Here is a 20,350-nt window from a genome sequence, read left to right as displayed (position 1 = left end):
ATTTAAGTATCTTGGGGTGACATTTAGTGAAACCCTCTCATGGAAAGCCCACCCGTCCATAACAAAAGCCTTAGTTTTGAAAACCGCTGGGGCCATCTTTAAATTTTACACCTCAAAAAGAGGATTTTTAGTTGAGCTGGCCTTGAAACTGTTCCAGTATAAGGTCATCCCATTGCTTCTATATGGTGCAGAGATCTGGGGTTGGAATGAATGTCTGGCCTTAACCCTGGAACCAATTCAAAACTTCTTTTTGAAGAGAATTCTATCTTTGTCTTGTGGCATTCCAGTGGCTTTAATGTAGGCTGAACTTCGGTTACCCGTTTGCACTTGGCCTTATTTAGATTCTGGAGAAAGCAAAGGAATCTCTCTGTTAGTCCGCTCTTAAGGAAAAGCAATGCACTGCTGCATTTAGATGCTGCTTGCTCCACTGGTTTTATCAATATTCTCCATCATTATTCCCTGGTGGATGACTTTCGGGGTGTCCCCCTGCCATATCTCAATACACGAGAATAGATCTTTAAGATCAATGCTGCATTGGACAGAAGTACAACTCTGTTCCAAATTTTCTCCCTGATTCATGTTGTTCAAGAGGGACCATGGCAGAGCCATTTATTTGACCAAAATCACCTTTCCTAGTCTTGGAATGGCTTTAACTTCTCTCAGGTTTCAAACCATGCCTCCAGCCATTCTAGATACTTGTTATACACAAATACCAATTGATGTCAGTTTCTGTATTTGTGGAGCTTCAGTCCCCAAAGACCTTCCACACTATACTTTGTTCTGCCCTTTGTATACAGAGCCAGAAATAAACCCCCTAGTGAAATCTTAAAAGGCATCGATTCTTTCCCTGCTGTGGAATAATTAACCCTCCTTCTTTCCAACCTGAATCTATACATCTCTTTAGAGTAGCACAGTTTGCCCTGGCACCTAAGAAAATCAGGACTTGAGCTGTGCTTAATGGTTAAGATGCCTTCACCTATGTATAACTAAGGAGCTCATGTGTTTTAACTATTTTGTGTTTTTAATATCATCGTTTTATCATTTGGTGTTTATGTTTTGCTTATGTTTTATTTGTTTGATTATGATGGCCTTTGGCCGCATGTAATAAACAATCTGATTCTATGAACCTCAAGCCCTAGATATTTATAGAGGTGGATCTTCCCTTCCCTTAGCCTCCTTCACACACACACACACACACACACACTGCACTCCCTCCATCCCCTGGGCTGGGCTCCAGGAGACCTGGCAACACTAGTTACAGTAGAAAAAGCAACAGTGAAATCACAGGGATTTTATTAGGGAATCTTCTGCTCCTCTGCATAATCACACAGCATTTCTAGCTATCACCTTACATAGCCCATCAGTTTAGTACTAAAACCTCACACCATCTCCCCCTACTCTGGAGTAGTATAAGTGCCTAGGCCTTGAGCAGGCCAATTGCTCCATCCCTGTTTTCCCTTTTCCACTGACGTTCAACTGCTTTCAACACTCTGTACCTCCTAAAGAGCAATGAGCATGCTCAAACTTCATCAGGCCATTTTGGGGGTGGTTTTCCTTCTTTATGATTTGCAAACTAATATTTTTCCTGTGTTCTACTGGAGGGGAGGGTTCCAAGCATACTGAAACTGCTATGCTGTTTGAGGATGTCCCTATTTCAATGCCCCCCCACTAATGGGCACCTGACCATAAACTTTGATACAAAGGAATTTAGGGCTCCCATAAAAATAATGTGTGAATAATGTGTGTGGATATAAAGAATATGGAAATCCCACCCCTCTCTGCAGTCCACTTTCCTCTCTCCAGAATACTATAAGCTGTTAGGGGGCTGAGCAGGCAATTTCCTCCCTTCTACCTTTTCTTCTTTAACTGGCAGAGCTTCCCTTAACTTTTTGTGTTTCCTATAAGACAAAGACAATATTTAGTCTTCATCAGGTCATTTGTGTGTGTGATGATGATGATGATGTATGTGTGTGAGAGGGGAGATGCTCCTTTTAATTTAAAGTTTATTGTGGCTTGTGACTAGAGATGGGCATGAACCGAAATATGAACCAAAGTGTGTGACAAACCAGGCTGGTTTGTGGTTCGCGAACCAGCAGTTCGTCAGAGCCCATTTCTGATGAACCGCCATGAACTTTAAGCTGGTTTGGTTTTTTGGTTCGCCACTGCAGACAGCCTGGCACCGATCAATCAGGGGATGGATTTCCTGCAGACTTTCTGCTGGCCCGGAAGTGACAATTTGCTGACCTGGATGTGATGTTTTCGAACCAGATGAACTGGTTCGTGAACTGGGGCAGGTTCGTGAAAGCTCATGGTTTGTGGCTCGTGAAATGCGATGAGCCACAAACCTTATGGTTTGTTTCTTTATGGTTCATGCCCATCTCTACTTGTGACTTCTTTTTAAAAATGTATTAATATTTTTTTCTGAAACTCCTGTTTCAGAACTATATAGAAATGCTGAACTTTTCCTGTGGGTGGCCCTAGTCAGTGTCCTGTTGATAAATTCTTAGCCATCAAGTTGTGGTTTTACTAGAAATGATAATAATTCTTTTTAAGTCACCTCATAAAAGGGGTAATAAATAACCTTATGTCAAAAAGAGAAAAAGAGGCTAAAATTCCCATCACTCCGATGAATACTTTTCTTCATTGTGATTCTCCTGAGCTCCACTCCTATTCCCAATGACAAGATTAAGTTTAACCTACTCCTGCTAAATTCAGCAGGATTTTCATGCTGGCATGATGTGTTGCTGGCAATTTTTGTTACTGTACAATACCCTCCAACACAGCCACATTGGCGGTAGTCCAAACTTAGTAGTTTTGGAATATGAGAAGAACTACTGTATGCTGAGTGTTTTGAGGACTCATTCTGTCATGCAGCATGGGCTAGGGAAATGGAGTGCAATTGTGGTGCATCCCTCCTTTGCAGAAAAAGAAATTCCCAGGAAAATGATCTCTAAGCCTGCAAGCTTGTAAACAACATCTTTTATTCAAAGGGGTAGATTCCATCTGCCATTTTACCTCCCACTGTATCTCAAAGAGATGATACATTTCTTGTATTGAGTGGAAGTCTCTGATCTCTAACTAGGGGGCCTAATTGATCATAGTGGAACATGGGGTGGAATCCTTTGCTTTTGGAAACAGTTAACATAGATTAAAGTACATGATGGGAGGCATGAAACCATGAATGATTTATTGAAGTACTCTAGACCATCTCTCAGAAGGTGAGTTCAGTGCCTTCACTTAAAAGATTAACCACCTCATCCTAGAACAGCAATTACAGCAAGAGTAACCTTATTAGGCAAAACACATTATATAATTTAGAGTGCTAACTCTATTGATAAATCTATTCAGTAAAGCTGAACTCCAGCACACAACTTACACAGGCAAATTGTTAACCCTTTTTCATCTTTTGATGATCAAGCATCAGTGGCTTAACTTGCTAAAGAATTTCCATGCGATTTAATTTGCTTAAAGAGCTTCTCTGCAGTTTTATCCATTTGCAAATGCAAGTCCTTTTCATATAGATATATTTACCATGACTGGTTTTTTTTGTGGGTTGGCTCCAAAGGCCACATGCACCTGAAAAGAGCCTTCTGCTTAGCACTTTACACCTGGCACTAAAGCATTGTACAAAAAAAGAGAACCCAAGCTCTTCTGCTTGTGCAAGGGTTTGAGAAATCCCTTGCACAAACATGAGTACTTCCATAGAACCTACTTATTATGACACTGCTTGAAGTCTTGCAAAGTGTTTGTCCAAGTTCTTATACATGTGTTGTCAGAAAAATGTATCAGCTGTATTCCCTCTGATCACAGTATATTGGGTTTAACCCCTTTGTATGCAAAACACTTTTCTATATGACCTTGTTAGGTACATTATTCATAGGCTCTACAAATCCATCAGTGATGATACTTATGTCTCTGGACCTTCAATTAATGAAGAAATTAAGGATACAAAACTGTTTGGGCATGGGCATATTTAGGGCACAAGGGAAATGCCAAAAAAGCATTGTAGAACGGATTATGTTCAGGCCGATGTATGCTGTGCTTTATGAAAAATCAAAATACTGTGCCAAGAAGAACAAAATCCTTCACCTTGTAGAAATTATGCCTAAAGTAAATATCAACATCTTTAGTCAGTATGCCCCTCAAACTTTCCCCAGTCTTCTGAAATATGGCTCACAGCCTTTGAAGCTTCTGTTCACCATGGGAGCACTAGAAATTTGAATAATATTTTACTACATGAAAACTAACACCCAGAATTCTTAATTCTACAACCGTTGCCAAATTCCAGACTTGTATAGTGTAGTTGCAGAACAGCGTAATGCCTGCACAAGAAGAGCCTTGCTGGATTGGACCAGTGGTCTATCTAGTCCAGCATCTTGTTTCAAACAATGGCCCCAGCAGTTGACCTGGAGATCCAGCAAGCATGGCATAGAGGCCAAGACCTTCCCTTCATGTTGCCCCTCATCACTAGTATTCATTGGTTTGCTGACTATGGAATAAATCTCAGCTAAGGCCCTACCCATTCAAATATTCTCACTCTGGGGCTGTTCTCCTCTGCTTTGCACATTTGGAATAGAAATACAGTTTATTATAAAAAGCATGTCTGTCTTTACTCAGGAGACACCTACGCAAAAAGTGGAAAGTTAGCCAGATGGATGGCACAGTTCATGCTGATTCTGCAGTCATCCCAGTCACTGATATGGAGGAGCAGGGTGTCATTGAGGGTCAAAGCTTCCTATGTGACACGTTGTTTTGGATGTAATGTTAAAGGGCTGTGTTGTAAGAAGGAGCTCATAGAGATGCCTTGGTCGGGACGGGGACTATACACTACTCTATTGGGTATTGTCTACTGATGTAGACATGTGCCTTTTAGGGAGTTTCCACACTGCTAAGCATGCCATGTAAATTAGTTATGCTTTGTTTCAGAAAGATTTCATCTCCGTGCTTGGCTGTTTGCTTGTTTTTTCAAATTTTCTGCTATCGTACACTAATGTATCTCTTTTCACTGAATGGCCTAATGTTCATTATTGTACTTTTCTCAGTAAATGTCCTAGCTGCTGATTAAATTGTATTTTCACTTGCATTGTATAATCTGCCTTGAATGTTAGTGAGAAAGGTGGACTATAAACAAACAAACAAACAAACAAACAGGCCTAATAACTACAGCAAGAGCTCTTACAGACAAATTCATGAAAATTAATTTGACCCCCTGCTCTCACAAAAGTGTTTAAACTAAGTTGACATATAGCCAACAGTAGAGGAAACTGCATAAAATCCAGGCTATGTTCTCAATAGTAAGGAGGCAGAACACACTGACACCCATGCATCGGCAATATATTGTAACTTGAGGTGTTATGCATCCTTTGTTGGGTGTACTAGCCAACCTGTCAATAGCTTTCAGAACTTTTACTATTTTATTATTATTATTTCATTTAGCCAGCTGTTTCATTACAGATTAACTTTCCCATTTCCAATAAAATTAACTTCCATATAAAAACAAGCAAACAAATAATAATAACCTATATGATCAAACTAGGAAATGAACCTCTGCTCAAGATAGAGACCCAATAGTGACTGGCCATTGGTGGAATCTACCAGGAAGTGTTGCCCTTTCACATAGCATTGACAAACTGGAGCATTCTGTGCTACGTGTTTGCCTACTCTCATACCCAATCAATGTTCTTGGAACTGAATACAACCTCAAGCAGAGAAATATAATGAATGGAAAGGCATAAATGGATCTAAAAGGGGTTTTTCTCTCTCAGTGTCCTTTATATGTAAAACAAATCTCGGCTGCGTTAAAATATTCCCTAGTGGCTTGTTCTCTTTTCCCGTGTAGTTTCAGTTCAGTAGCCTCAAATTATGACATGTGTCCCTGCCCATGAGAGCTTTTGGCTGAGGCTGAGCAAGCTTTCTGGTAAGACAGATGTTTACCCTTTGGATATATAATAGGAAATCCATCTGATGTCTCATCAGTACAAAATGGATGATGTGAATTAAACTTCAGAGGGTTGGTATACTATGTAAACCTTGACCTATATTACTTGGAAAATGAATGATTGTTTCAGATTGGATTATCAATATTAACCTTGTTGTAATTCATTGATAAAGCCTAGCCCCTGCATTGGTCATCGCTTTAGGTGAATGTGAAATTTCCTGTTCATGCCTTGTATGGAACATCCCTTGTGGTCTTGCAAAAGCACATCTATCATATCTGCTATTTAAGAAATGGACTAAATGATTCCTTCAAGAGTCAGTGGCAATTTTATTCATTTGCTAAGTTCTGATCACCCCTGGAGAAACATGACTTCCAGTATGACTACTAGCCATGGTGATTAACGGGAACTTCCATATTCAGAGGCAATAAACCAATGAATACCAGGGCCAGGAGGCAACTTCAACCTCTGTGTCCTGTTGTTGGCCCTCCATAGTAATTGGTTGGCTCCTGTGTGAGACCGGATGCTAGACAAGATTGCCTATTGATATGATCCAGCAGGGCTTTTCTTATGCTCTCATGTTCCTATGAGAACCTAAGAAGCACTTCCAGTAACATAGACATAGAAACATGGAGCTAGAAGGATCTCCAAGAGCCATGTAGTCCATCCCCCCAAATGTAGGAAATTCACGGCTACCCTCCCCCCACTGCCTCCCCCCACCCCTGTTCAATGCCTAGAGGAAGGCAAAAAATCTCTAGGATCTTGACCAGTCTGGCCTGGAGGAAGATTTCTTCCTGAGCCCAAAGTGGTGATCAGCATTATCCTGGGTACATAAGAAACGCCATGAAAGCCAAGAACTGGCTCATCCCTTCCTACCTTCCTTTTCACAATTTGCTGATGTTCGCAGAATTAGCATTGCTGACAGATGGCCATCTAGTCTCTCCTTAAAACCTCCGAAGGAGACCCCACCACCTTCTGAGGAACCCCCCTCTAGCTGTCAAGAAATTCTTCCTGATATTTAGCCAAAAATTCTTTTGATATAATTTTAACCTTTTGGTTCTGGTCCAATCCTCTGGGCAACAGAAAACAACTCACTCCATCCTCTATGTGACAATTATTCAAATACTTGAAGATGACTATCGTATCTCGTCTCCAGGCTTAACATACCTAGGTCCTTCAACCTTTCCTCATGGGACCATCTTTGTAGCCCTGCTTTGGATACATTCCAGCTTGTCAACATCCTTCTTAAACTGTGGTGCCCAAATCTGAACACAGTACTCCAAATGAGGTCTAACCAGAGCAGAGTAAAGTGATATGAGTAGCAGTGTGATATGGTAGCTAAAAAGGCAAATGCAATTTTGGTCTACATCAAGAGCAGTATTGTGTACAGGTCACATGAAATGATGGTATCACTTTACTCTGTTTGGTGTGTAGTCTACTAAAACAACTAGATCCTTTTCATATATACTACTGCCGAGACAAATCTCACCCATCCTATAACTGTGTGTTTTATTTTTTCTACCTAAATGCAAAACTTAACATTTATTTCTATTGAAATTCATTTTGTTAGTTTTAGCCCAGCTTTCTAGACAGTCAAGATCATCCTTAATCTTGATTCTGTCTTCTGTTAGCTACACCTCCCAATTTAATATCATCTGCAAATTTAATGGGTATTCCCTCTGTTCTATCATCCAAGTTATTTCAGTTATTTATTAATATGTGTTTGTGTGTATGTGTGTGTGTTTCCTACTAAAACACCCAAGCTCACACATTAAAACAAATGAAAACGTTATGAAAAAGTTAACTCATTAGAAAGTAGCAAGATTCTTATTTTTCCTCTTATAAGCAGCAGCAAATAAACACAGCATCCTAAATCTTAAATATCAGAAAACTACTCTAAAAACAGAAAAATATCCAGGACAATAATTAATTTTTATTCTTTTAATCTAAAATTTAGTAGCTATGTTCCCAACCAAATTGCTGAGGAGAACACATTACAGTAAAGGCAGTACCGCAGAAAAAGTCCTGCCTAAATATGAAGGAGAGACAGTTTGTTGTAGTGGTTAAGAGTAGCAGGACTTTAATCTGAAGAATCAGGTTTGATTCCCCACTCCTCCACTTGAAGCCAGCTGGGTAACCTTGGGTCAGTCACAGCTCTCCGGCTCTCTTAGCCTCACCCACCTCACAGGGTGATTGTTGTGGGGATAATAATAGCATACTTTGTAAGCCACTCTGAGTGGGTGTTAAGTTGTCCCGAAGGGCAGTATATAAACTGAATGTTGTTGTTGAGGATAGGGCACACAGAACAGTGCAGGGCATTTGCAGAAGTTCTCTTGTCTGGTTTGTATTTAGTTAGACCTCTTAGACCCTGCTTTTGCCTCCAATGGGGACCAAAAGTGGCTTATGCATCTCTGTCCCCTCTTCCATTTTGTCTTCACACCAACAGCCCTGTGAAGTAGTTATGGATGGTTAGCTATATTGGTCTGCAGTAGAAGGGTATCAAGAGCTATCAAGAGCCAAAGCTCCTTTATTGTACCTGATAAAGGGAGCTTTGATTCTTGAAAGCTTATTCCCTGGATATCAAGTTGGTCTTTAACATCCTACTGGCCTCAGATCTTGCTCCTTTGTGGGGTGGATTAGGCTGAAAGAGAGTGATCAACCCAAGAGAGTGATCAACCCAAGAGAGTGATCAACCCAGCAAGTTTCCATGGAAGAGCTGGGCTTTTAACCTGGGCCTCCCAGACGCTAGTCTGACTTTGCAACCATGTGGGACAGGTTCATGCAGTTCTACGCATAGTTACAGTGGAGGTAAGAATTAACAAATTAAGCCAAAGGTTTCATGGCTTCATCCACTGGCTCCAGTGCAGCAAAATGTATTACAGGCCAACAGTCTGAATGCTGAAAAAATGCAACTACTAACTTTAAGTGGTGGTATAGAAATAACATATTTGTCTCAGCTTGTGGATCCTTTGTAATAATAATTTTAGAGATTTAAATCTATGATACATAGGTGTGTGTGTGTACTGTATACAATTTAATAATACTTCTGCAGTTTCAGAACAAAGGCTTCATGTAATATAGAGACAAATAAGGCAGAATAAAAGAAATTAAATACATTTGACAGTAATTGCCTGCAGAAAAGTCTGAAGATAAGCAAGGAAAACAGGCAAACAAAATAATAAAAGTATGCGTATAACTGCCATATGCCAGTGTTTTCTATTAAGAAACAATAGCAAGCATGCTTAGAGCATGACCTTCACTAGAGAGAGAGGGGGGAGGAGAGAGAATGCAATATAATTCAAAAACTTACCTTTGCTTTTCTGTGACTGATCTTTCCCATTCGTGATGGATACTAACGGAGGAAGGAAATGTTAAAGCTGAAAAACCATTATTTTTTCCATTTCTCAGTCTACTTGGAAGTAAATGATGCTAATATAACAAGTCATAGTTGGCTAACAAAGTAATTCCCACCCATATAAATCTTGACTTAGAAAAGATGTATTCTCATTTGTCTCCCACATTTCTTATAAGTGACAAAATGTTGTGATCTTGATAGTTTTTCCTTTGCTTATTAAATTCTTACAAAGCATAAAACGACATTGGTACTAGTTTTATTAATATTGTAAGGCTTGATAAATTGCAAGTTAAAGCTGGTTTTGAAAAAAAGTTCTACTTCTTGTATGGGTTATAGTGCAAGAAGACAGAGTGCTTCAAGAACTGGGAAGATGGAGATGCTAGGTTATGTCAAAGGTGAGGATGTGTTCTGAAGAAATCACTCAAAATTAAGAAGGGGGCTATAAGATAGGGCGGTAATGGTTGCAGATTGAAATAGCATCCAATTGTATATCCATGATGCTTTTCAACCATCTGTTTATAAGCATGCACAGATCATCAAGATTTGTTTGGTAGGAGCTGTTGGAGTTTAGAACGTAAGGCAGGATCCAAAGTAAGCTTTCAAATCCCTGAACTTTCCTGCCTCTGCCCTACCACTGCAGCCCACTGATCTCAGGAAAATGCTGCTTGCGAGGGAAAGTGAACCATGAGGAATAACATGAGGAGGATCTGCAGCAGTCGTCAGAAATTGCTAATTTAGTCTGGATCCAACCAATAATTTTTAACATGAAGTAAAAAAAGTGTTCAAAAATGAGCAAACCAAGTGTTCAAAAATGAGCAATTTCATTCCCATCTTTTTCATACAATTTCAGACTTGTTTTAAAATGTGGCAGTTTTCAAAGAATGAATAGTCATTGCCAGGGAAAGTTCCAGGACTGATGGTGGAGGCAGCTCTTTCTCTTGGGTTGGGAGGACTTACTGAGGAAAAGAAGACAACTTGCTGAATGGATTCATAATTTATTTAATGGGATTTCCAGAATATAGCTTTTTAAAAAATGTTCTTTAATTGGATGGAGACCCTTATCTGAAATCCGACTAAGGTACTGAATAGTTATTTTACAGAATATTATTATTTAGAAATGGATTTAATGAATGTATGTTAAATTATAGCCAAATTGAATGGAAGCCGTTTCTCTCCCCCCTTTTTGTCTTCTCTTTGTGTTTTGTTTTATCTTCTTGTGCTTATTTGTTGTGTAAAATATAAAATATACACATGCCTATGATTGGTCAGTTGGTTGTATAATAGCAAGGACTTCAGAATGATTGGAAGGTGTCAGCTGACAACATTTGGGGGTGATTTTATGTTTTATTTATCACATTCACCCTTGTAAATAGTTCAGAGTGGCATACGCATGATGATTTGGGTTATCCTCCAAACAGTTGATGTTTGCCATGTAATGCAAGTAAATAACACCACCTGGTAAATAGCATCCTGAAGAAAACTAACAGGAAGAGAACTGATTTATTTGAAATGTAGTGCTGGAGGAGAGTCTTACGGATACCATGGATGGCCAAAAAGACAAATCAGTGGGTTCTAGATCACATCAAGCCTGAAAAAAAGAGGTTATTGTACTTCGGTCACACAACATAAGAAGAGTCACTGGAAAAGAAAATAATGCTAGGAAAAGTGGAAGGCAGTAGGAAAAGAGGAAGACCCCAAATGAGTTTGTTAATTCACAGGGTAGCCATAAGTCAGAAGTGACTTGACAGCACATAACACACACAAACGCCTCTGTTAAAAGGACAGGATATTTTTTTTCTCCTGCCAGTTGGCAACACTGTGTTGTTCTTTGATTTCCCCAGGGCCGGATCTAGAGTTGCCGGTGCCTGGTGCAACCCTTGTTCAGCCCCTCTGCATGTGTGCACAGCACGCAGCACGCTCCCGATGCTGCGTGATAACATCACTCCCATGATGTCATCATGCAGGGTGGGAGGACTGCCACCCGCACGGTAAGCCAGCTGCCCCAGTGCCTGGTGTGCTGCGGAGCTGGTGGCGCTGGCGTGCGCTGGGGCAGCCAGCTTGCCGTGTGGGTGGCTGAGTGCAGGGCTGGGAGGTCCTGCACATGCGGCAAGCCAGCTGCCCCATCGGTGGGGCAGGCAAGGGCTTCCCAACCCTGCGCTCATGCCGCGGCATGCTCCTGGCGGCTGGCAGCTGTGCCCAACGCCCCCTCTTTGGTGGTGCCAGGGGCAGGCTACCTCCCCTGCCCCCCCTTAATCCGGCCCTGGCTTTCCCTATACTTCCTTTTACCTGATTTAATTGAACACAGTTATATATGTTACTATAAATGTCCCAAGTGCAAAGAAAGGATACTTTCATTGGAATTCCAGTTTTCATGTCTGTAACAACGACTAGATAGGTTTAAGAAATAATTGTGATGCTAATCAATAATAAAATTACCATGAAATATTTTATTGAGAAGCTGGACATTTTTAATAGCACAGTAAAAAAACCCTCACTGTTTAGCAATCCAATTTCTAAACTCTCTCGAAAAAGGTAGAGACAATATTTATGAAAAAGGTTGCCATTTGCTTTATTAAAGGCTTAGAATATACTTACAAGAAATCCAAGAATTCAAATTCAAGCCATGTTGGGGGTTTTATGTTTGAAATCACTCCATTAGTTTAGGTGGAAGGGTCATAAAACATTCTGTGAAATCAGACACTGATGTATCATTTTTGAAGGGTGTTAATTTGGTTCTTTAGCACTGATTTGTTTAGAAGAACATATTAATTGCTTGGTGGCTAGAACTAAACCATTTTGTGTGCTCTATCAAAAAAAATTGGAATCACTCAAAATAAATTGTTGGATCCAAGCTAGGCAATTGTTCTGTTTATAGCAACTTGATATATTGCTGGATCCAAGTTAGGCAATTGTTCTGTTTCTAGCAGGTAAAACATAATTATTCCATATCCTGACAGGCTAATGGAAATTTCCTGTCAGGCTTTTGTAGCTTTCTTTTCTACAGCACCCCAAACTGCCAGAGAAATCATACCTAAAATCCAGGGGTAGCTCATAATGCTGCCTCCGACAGATGCTGCATGGGGCGGGGGGTGGAATGCAAGAGCACAAATGCAAATGTGCAAATCTCGGCGTGCGCAAAAGGGCTCTTAGATGGCAGTTTAAGATTAAAATGCACTGGGATGTATACTCAACCACAGTCTGGGAGGGTGGTGGTTTCCACTCCTCTGACCCAATTGTCATACAGTATTCTCTTCTGGTGGTGGTGGAAAGTGCCGCCAAGTCATAGGTGACTTATGGTAACCCCTGCTGGGGTTTTCAAGGCAACAGACTAACAAAGGTGGTTTGTCATTGCCTGCCTCTGCAACCGTCATCTTCTTTGGAGGTCTCCCATCCAATTACTAACCAAGGCAGACCCTGCTTAACTTCTAAAATCTGATGAGATTAGACTTTCCTGGGCCCTCCAGGTCAGGGCATATTTTCTTCTAGCCTAAGAAAAAACTTATTTGTAAATACTTGTAATTTAAAAGTAAGGAGCCCTGTGGCACAGAGTGGTAAGCTGCAGTACTACAGTCCAAGCTCTGCTGAGTTCAATCCTGGTGGAAGCTGGGTTCAGGTAGCCAGCTCAAGGTTGACTCAGCCTTCCATCCTTCTGAGGTCGGTAAAGTGAGTACCCAGTTTCCTGGGGGTAAAGTGTAGATGACTGGGGAAGGCAATGGCAAATTGCTCCATACCAAAAGTCTGCCAAGAAAACGTGATGCGATGTCCCCCCATGGGTCAGTAATGACACGGTGCTTGCACAGGGGACTACCTTTACCTTAATTTAAAAGCATCATCAATGCAGCTATAAAGATAAACTTTGATTTGCTTAAATTGTGGTCTGTGCTATTGATTCTGGTTGATCTACAAGATGTAAGTAACATAACAAGTCTTGGTTTTTCTGCTTCATACCTCTCTCCCACCTTCTTTGCTCTGCTGCCTTTTTTATGGCTAACCAGCTGCCAGAACTGGCAATATCCAGCAAACAGTGGCATGTGAAACCAGAGATCACTATTTGCACGCATATAGCTTAATGAGGTACAAACCCAACTTTGAATTCTGTTTGGCTCCAAACCGAAAGCACAAGTTTATTCTGCTAGGGGGATTTGGATGTCAGAACTGATCAAAATGTGATGTCTGAATGTAGCCAATTGCTTGGATCCAGTTTCTGCTGACAGAAGACTTTCCATCTACAGAGGTGTAACTTTCCTGCATCCCCTGTTCTGCTGCAGCCTGAAATGCTTCTGGGATGGGAAGTAATGAGGGAATCCTGAGGAATATTTATTTATTTACTTTAGTAATACCTTGTTTTTCTCCACAATGGGAACCCAAAGCCACTCACATCGCCCTCCTGTCCTTCATTTCATCCTCACAGAATCTCTGTGAGGTAGGTTAGGCTGAGAATGTGTGACTGCCCAAGATCACCCAGTGAGCTTCCATGGAAGAGTAGGGATTTGTACCTGGTTATAATAGATCCTAGTTTGACACTCTAACCACTTTGGAATTGTCTTCTGTGCGAGAGGGAACTGGTGAAATTTGCCCCCCTTCTGTGGAGAGGAATTTTGGGTGGGATCCAACTTTTTATGTGATAATTCCCCAAAGCCCTGTGAATGTGAAATTGCCATCTTTTTTTTTAAAAGGTAGCTAGCCTTCATGTTACAAAAATAGTTTCAAAAATGAGCATCATAGGATGTTGAAGCTAAAATCAGGAGAATTAAAAATTATGGGCTTTGTAACATTTTAGACTTTTGCCAGATTCAGAACCCAGGACTTATGGGATGGCAATCAAGAGGTCTTTCACATATGGTCAGCCATGTTTTAAAATGAGGGAATCAGATGAGTTCTGTGTCTGCTCTGTGACTCCCTCATCCATATCAAAACCCCTGATTAGATTCTACTTACATTAACAGGAGTGGTACAATGTGATTTCTAACTTGCTGCTCTTCTTCAGGCACCTTAAACATGCTATTAGAAGCCCAAAACTAGGCAAAAAGTTTGACAGCTTTAGATAATGACACTTTGGGTTTTGTTAGTGAAGTTGATTATTGGTCCTGTTTTAAAATGTGCTACCATGTCTAACGGATACATGAACAGCAAAATATCAGTAGAAAAATTGTTTTTACTACATTTTTATATGCTATCTAGATGCCACAGCTTTTATGGCCTCTGTTTTAAATTCCCCAGGGGTCTGCTTACTTGAGAAATGTGAAAGCTCACTGCATGTCAGCCATAGAAAAATGGCATAAAGACAGCCGGGTGCTTCACTGATACCTTTGTGTGGAGTACACAAAAAGGACAGGCAGGAGGTGCCAAAGTAAGGGAGGTTTCTCTGATCACTGCCAATGACAAAAACTGAGGAAACGTGAGTGATCATGAAAAGGTTTGCAAATAAGTGACAGCACAAACATTACAAAGCCAGACTAGTATTTTGAAACCAGTATTATCATCAGGATAATAATACAAGGGTGGGATCTTAATTGCTAACTGTTTTATGGTTAGCTTCTAGCCTATTTCATGAAGAATATTCAGGCTGCTTTCCGTTTTAGGTTGCTTTTATGCTTTTGCTGTGTATAATGCTTGCTTGTTCTGCTGTTTTTAATATTTACTTTGTGAGCTGCTTAGAGCAGGTTTATGGGACATGTGTACTAGAAGTTCCTTTAATTTGGATTGGGACCAAAGCAAATGAGGAGAAGAGGATTCAGTCTTCTCTCCTGCACCACCTGAAGAGACCCTAGGGAGCAACTATTTGCTCTGTTGGGGAAAACCTAGGTGCAGATGTGACCCTGACTCCACAAGGGTGCTAAATAATTAAGTTATTTCTTGTAAGGGGGGGGGGGTAGAGACTTCAGCAATGTTGTTGATGTCATTACATCACTTCTTAGTACAACCCTGGAAGTGACAAGAGGTAGCTCCTGGAATCTCCAGAAGCTCTATGGTAAATCATATGGTTTTGTCAATGTGTAGCTCTAGGAATCACTGGAAACTATGGAGTTCCCAGTGATTCCTATAGCTACAATTGTCATTTCCAGGATGTATCTGGAAGTGACATACTGGTGCAGGTCCCTTACATACTGGTTTCAGATCCCAGTGTGCTTTTGCATGGGGTATCCTTTCAGAAAGAGAGAGCTATACTATTCTGATTATCTTCTAGCATTTTAACTGGTAAGGTTTCTGCAATGTCAAAATCCTCAATTTAGCATTGAAAGCATCTCTAACTCTGCACTCTTTTGAACCTGATACAAGTTCTACTGCAGTAGATGAAAGAGCAACAATTCTTGCCCAGTTTAAAGCTCCATCCCATATAAAAATACATAGCCATTAGTAAATCTTCAGTCTGAATTTTCTCCAGCCCACTCTGCATCAGTGTACTCCAACAGTGTGGGATCTTTGGTAGCTAACAATCTCAGCTTAGTCTGCAGTACCCTTTAAGTAACTCATTGCCCTCTTTATTGCAGTCCAATTGTTCATGGTGGGTTTGCTTAGTAGGGTTGTTGTTCCCCTGGTGGGAGTGGGAGTCCCCTGCTCCCACTCTCCACCCCCCACTCACCTGGCTCAACAGACCTCTCGAGTGCGTTCCTGGGGTGGCACAATAATGTCACTCCCAGGAGTGACATTGTCATGTTGCCCTAAGAGTGCTCCCATGCTTCACAGTGGGCCAGTTTGGTACCAAAGGGGCCAAATCAGGAAATGGCATCAATGTGCAGGCCCAAGAGCACGTGTGTAAAGAGGAACAGTAAGGTAAGTGCTGGGTCCCCCCTCCCACCAGGAGGATAAAGGGACCTGGAAACCTTATTGCTTACCCCTCTGGATAGTATACTTACAGCTGTTACAGTTCTTGTTGTTAATGTTAAGTAAAGAAATTTGCTTATGGCAGCTCTGTACTTTTTGTTGTCTGTTAGAGAATCATTTGGTTCCATTGGTGTGAACACTGGATTTACATGCCCTAGGCCAAAACTTTCCAGAATCCAGTATCTTCTGTTTTTGACAAACTGCCATCTGATTCTCATTCTATCTGAATCCCTAAGTAAAACTTAGCATTGCCCAAATGTTTCACTTCTACATCTTGTTTAGATGAGATATAGTTTCAGCACAGTCATTTTGATTTTCATGGCAAATAATCAGATCATGGGCATGTCAGAATAAATGTCCACCTTCCATTTTTTGAGTCTGCTAGTTAGTCTCTTGCCATGAAACTTCACCAGGGGTCGCCAAAAGTCAGCTATGACTTGAGGGCACTCTCTACTACCATATAGACAGAGAACAGATTTGCCTTAAAACCAGGGTTCTTCTATGAACCCTGGTAGCTGTTGCATGTATAATTCCTCCTCTATTTTACCGTATAAAAAGGCAGTTTTCATATCCAGATGTTCGGTGTGTATCTGTTTGAATGCTGCTATGCTTAAAAGCATCCTAATTGTAGAATATTTTACAACTGGTGCAAAACCTTGCTCATAATCTTACTCATAAACCTGAGAGAAACCTTTGGCTACTAATCTGGCTTTATATTGCTTTACTTCACCTTTTGCATCCTGCTTCGAAGACCCACTTGCATCCAGTGACAATCTAACCCTTAGGTAGTTTACAGTGCAATCCTAAGACAATGACCTTATACTGGAATAACTTTGCTTAGGATTACACGGTTAGTGAGAGTCCCCATCTTGATCTTGTGTACAGCATCCATTTCTTCTTGCACTGCTTTCAACCATTTGCTTGCTTCAGGTTCAGGTACTTTAGCCCATTATGATGGTTCTTATGGTATCAATGACTTTGCAAGGTAGGTCAGTCTTTCAGCTTGAACGCCTCTGTTGGAGTGTAAAGAAAGATTACCTGAGGTCCTGCCTCTACAGCAGGCCCCAGTTCCTCTAGCATACCTGTCTCTGGCCTTTACTTCCTTACTTGGTTGAGCATCTGCTTGCATCTGCTCAGGGACTGCATCCATTGTTTTCTCACCTGGTTGTCATCACCATCTCTGGAGAATCACGTGGCAGCATTCTGATTGTTCTTTTGATGCTCATCAACTTGCAGAACTCTCCTTACAGTAACATCATTAGCATTTGGGTTTAAAAATCTGTATCTTTTGATCCCTGACGCATAGCCTAAAAAATTCTTTATAAGACTCCAGGTTCTAGTTTGGATCTTTTTTCTTATGGTATAAGAGCACAGGGCTTGTAAATAAGAGATTAAAACCTAGTTCTTTTTATATTGTAAACACTCCCATAAAGATATATTCATTTACATTACTAGAACTCCATTTGCAGTGAGATGAGCAGATGATATGTTTTAACACAGCTCAGTGAGACAAATGAATTATAAATCACACTACCCAAACCCAATCCAATAAAAAAATCAGAATCAAATATCATTATGTTAGCGAAGTGTGGCAAAGAAGGTGGTGGGATGGGCAAGCTGGCCAAGGCAGGAGGTGGCAGGGCAGGTGGGCCAAAAAAAAAGGTGGCAGAGCAGCTTATGGACACCGTCGTCGTGCCCACTGACATCATCAGCAGGCATGATTTCAGCTGCAGGATTTGCCAGGCGGTGGTTTTTCAATTGGCCTGGCCTAAGCCAAGCTCTGCTGACTGAAAGATTTGCTGGTGCCATACCAGCATATATTCAGCACAAAAATATCCCTGTCTGGAATTATCATCTGAAATCATCTGTGACAATCCCGGATAACCTTGTGCAATACTGAGACTCTCTTGGGAAATGAAATTTGCCCATATATCAGTATGTAAGTAAACTTCATAGTGCAATATTCACCTGTTTGGAAAATCACCTTGTAGAGATTTTGCCATATCAGAAAATACCAGAAAACTGCCCTTACTATTATCTATATTTAGGATTATAAATTGACATGCAGTATTCTCCTAGCATTAAAAAAAGAAGGCCTGGGATCTTTATACATTGGAATTGACTAATTTGTTTTTCTTTTAAGGCATCAGTTGTTGATTGTGTATTGCTTTTTTGCTTTCCTCTTGTCCCACAGATCAGATCCTTATTTTTGTGAAAAAAAAATCTATCCCAAGAGGATTGCAAGTTAGTCTTTGCCAAATAAAATGGCTGGAAATTTAACAGGCAGTTTTCTGCAATGATCTTATTAAAAGATTTTATGTGGGGGTGGTTGAAAAATATGGTCCTGTGTCTTTGGTGCCAAACTTTCAAGCAGTATCAGCTGTCTCTTTACATAAAAAAATAGCAGAATATGTTGCTTTAATGATCAAACCTGCATTAGTCTTATCACTGGGGCTGGGTGGAGGGGTGAGTATACAAGAAACCATGTAGCTAAGCTATTGTGGGACAATTTTGATGTAACACATCATGTAAATTTCTCCCACAGAAGTAAAATGTTGCATTAGAATCAGCCCTGTCTTGATGGATCTACACTTGTCTCAGGTCAGAATCTGACTTGGCAAACCAAGCTATTTTAAAGATAATTGGAAAATAACTTGGTATTTTTTTGACTTCATCTCCAAAATTTGGATCCCATCATGTTTCCAAGAACATTATCAGGAACATACAAGGGGTCAGAAGAACTCCCCACCCACACAGTTCCACATTTTAAAAAAATTATAGCTAGGGTTGCTGGAGCTTTCTGGTGACCAGTGTGAAGATAGGGGGTGGACTGGTACTCACTTGGATTTCCCTCTAGCTTGTACTCCTGGTTAGAGATGGGCACGAACTGCATTACAAACCTCAAAACCCCACAAAAATGGCGATCGCGCGATCATGACCCGGCAGTTCGTGCTTGTCCACGGCCAGCGAACCATCGGTCGGGAGAGGCCTGGTTCGTTGTGTTCGGGCACGGTTCGGGAAGCCAGACACTCAGGCGCCAGCAATCTATTCCCCTGGCAACAGAGACAGGGGAATGCCTGAGCTCTGTCTGCCCTCCTTCTGTCGCCCTGGAAACCAGAATGGAAGCCCAGCTTTCCTTGATCAGCAGGGCTTTTTTCCAACCATGGAGCTGCAAAGCAGTTACAAGTTGGGAGAAGACACCCAGGGGAGGGAGGGGGAAGGGGGTGTTCTGTAGCCATGGGTGCTCCAATATCATCCCTGCAAACCCTGATAGGCAGCTCTGACGGCCAAACACAGACCTCCTGTGTTGCTGAATGGGACCCATGTTTATAAATAGCCGTGGTCTCCCAGGCTGGGTTTCACTTTCTGCGAGCAGTGGAGTGGGACAGAGCTCTTGCTTGCCACTTGCTAGCCTTTGGGGAGAGAGACTGAGAGTACAATTGAGCTTGGCTTTGGGGGATAGGGATCTATCTCCTCTGGTTCCAGGGCTGCTGCCTGGCTCTGGGGCCAAGCTCAGTGGGCACCTCAGCTGAGGGCTCACATTGATTATTGATCAGGGCCTGTGGAAGTGGTTGGCTAGGGCTCTAGCCCCTCCTTCCCTCTGGTGCCAGGGCTGCTGCCAGGCCCTGGAGCCAAGCTCAGTGGGTACCTCTGCTGAGGGCTCACATTAGTGCCTGATCTGGTCAGGTCTGTGGGAGCAGTGGGCTAGGGCTCTAGTCCCTCCCTCCCTCTGGTGCCAGGGCTGCTGCCAGGCCTTGTTGCCAAGCTCGGTGGGTACCTCAGCTGAGGGCTCACCAAATAATTCGTATTATTATCACAATCCTAATCATTTTAATTATGAGTCTTATTATTACTATTATTATTCTTAGTCACTGTACCTGTTCTGCCCAGGCTTGGTGTGCTGGGCTATGGCTGTAGCCCCAGCCTCTGGTGCCAGTGCTGCTGCCAGGCCCTGGGGCCAAGCTCAGTGGGCACCTCAACTGAGGGCACACACAGTGTTATTAGTGCCTGTTCTGTTCAGATCTGTGGGCATGGTGGGCTCTAGTCCCTCCTTCCCTCTGGTGCCAGGGCTGCTGCCAGGCCCTGTTGCCAAGCTTGGTGGGCACCTTGGCTGAGGGCTCACATTAATTATTATTAATCAGTGCCTGATCAGGTCAGGTCTGTGGGAGTGGTGGGCTAGGGCTCTAGTCCCTCTCACCCTCTGGTGCCAGGGCTGCTGCCAGGCCCTGGGGCC

This window comes from Eublepharis macularius, chromosome 7, assembly GCF_028583425.1.
Source record: "Eublepharis macularius isolate TG4126 chromosome 7, MPM_Emac_v1.0, whole genome shotgun sequence".
Classification (NCBI taxonomy): Eukaryota; Metazoa; Chordata; class Lepidosauria; order Squamata; family Eublepharidae; genus Eublepharis; species Eublepharis macularius.
The sequence above is the reverse complement of the archived record's forward strand: the minus strand, read 5'-3'. Positions refer to the sequence as shown.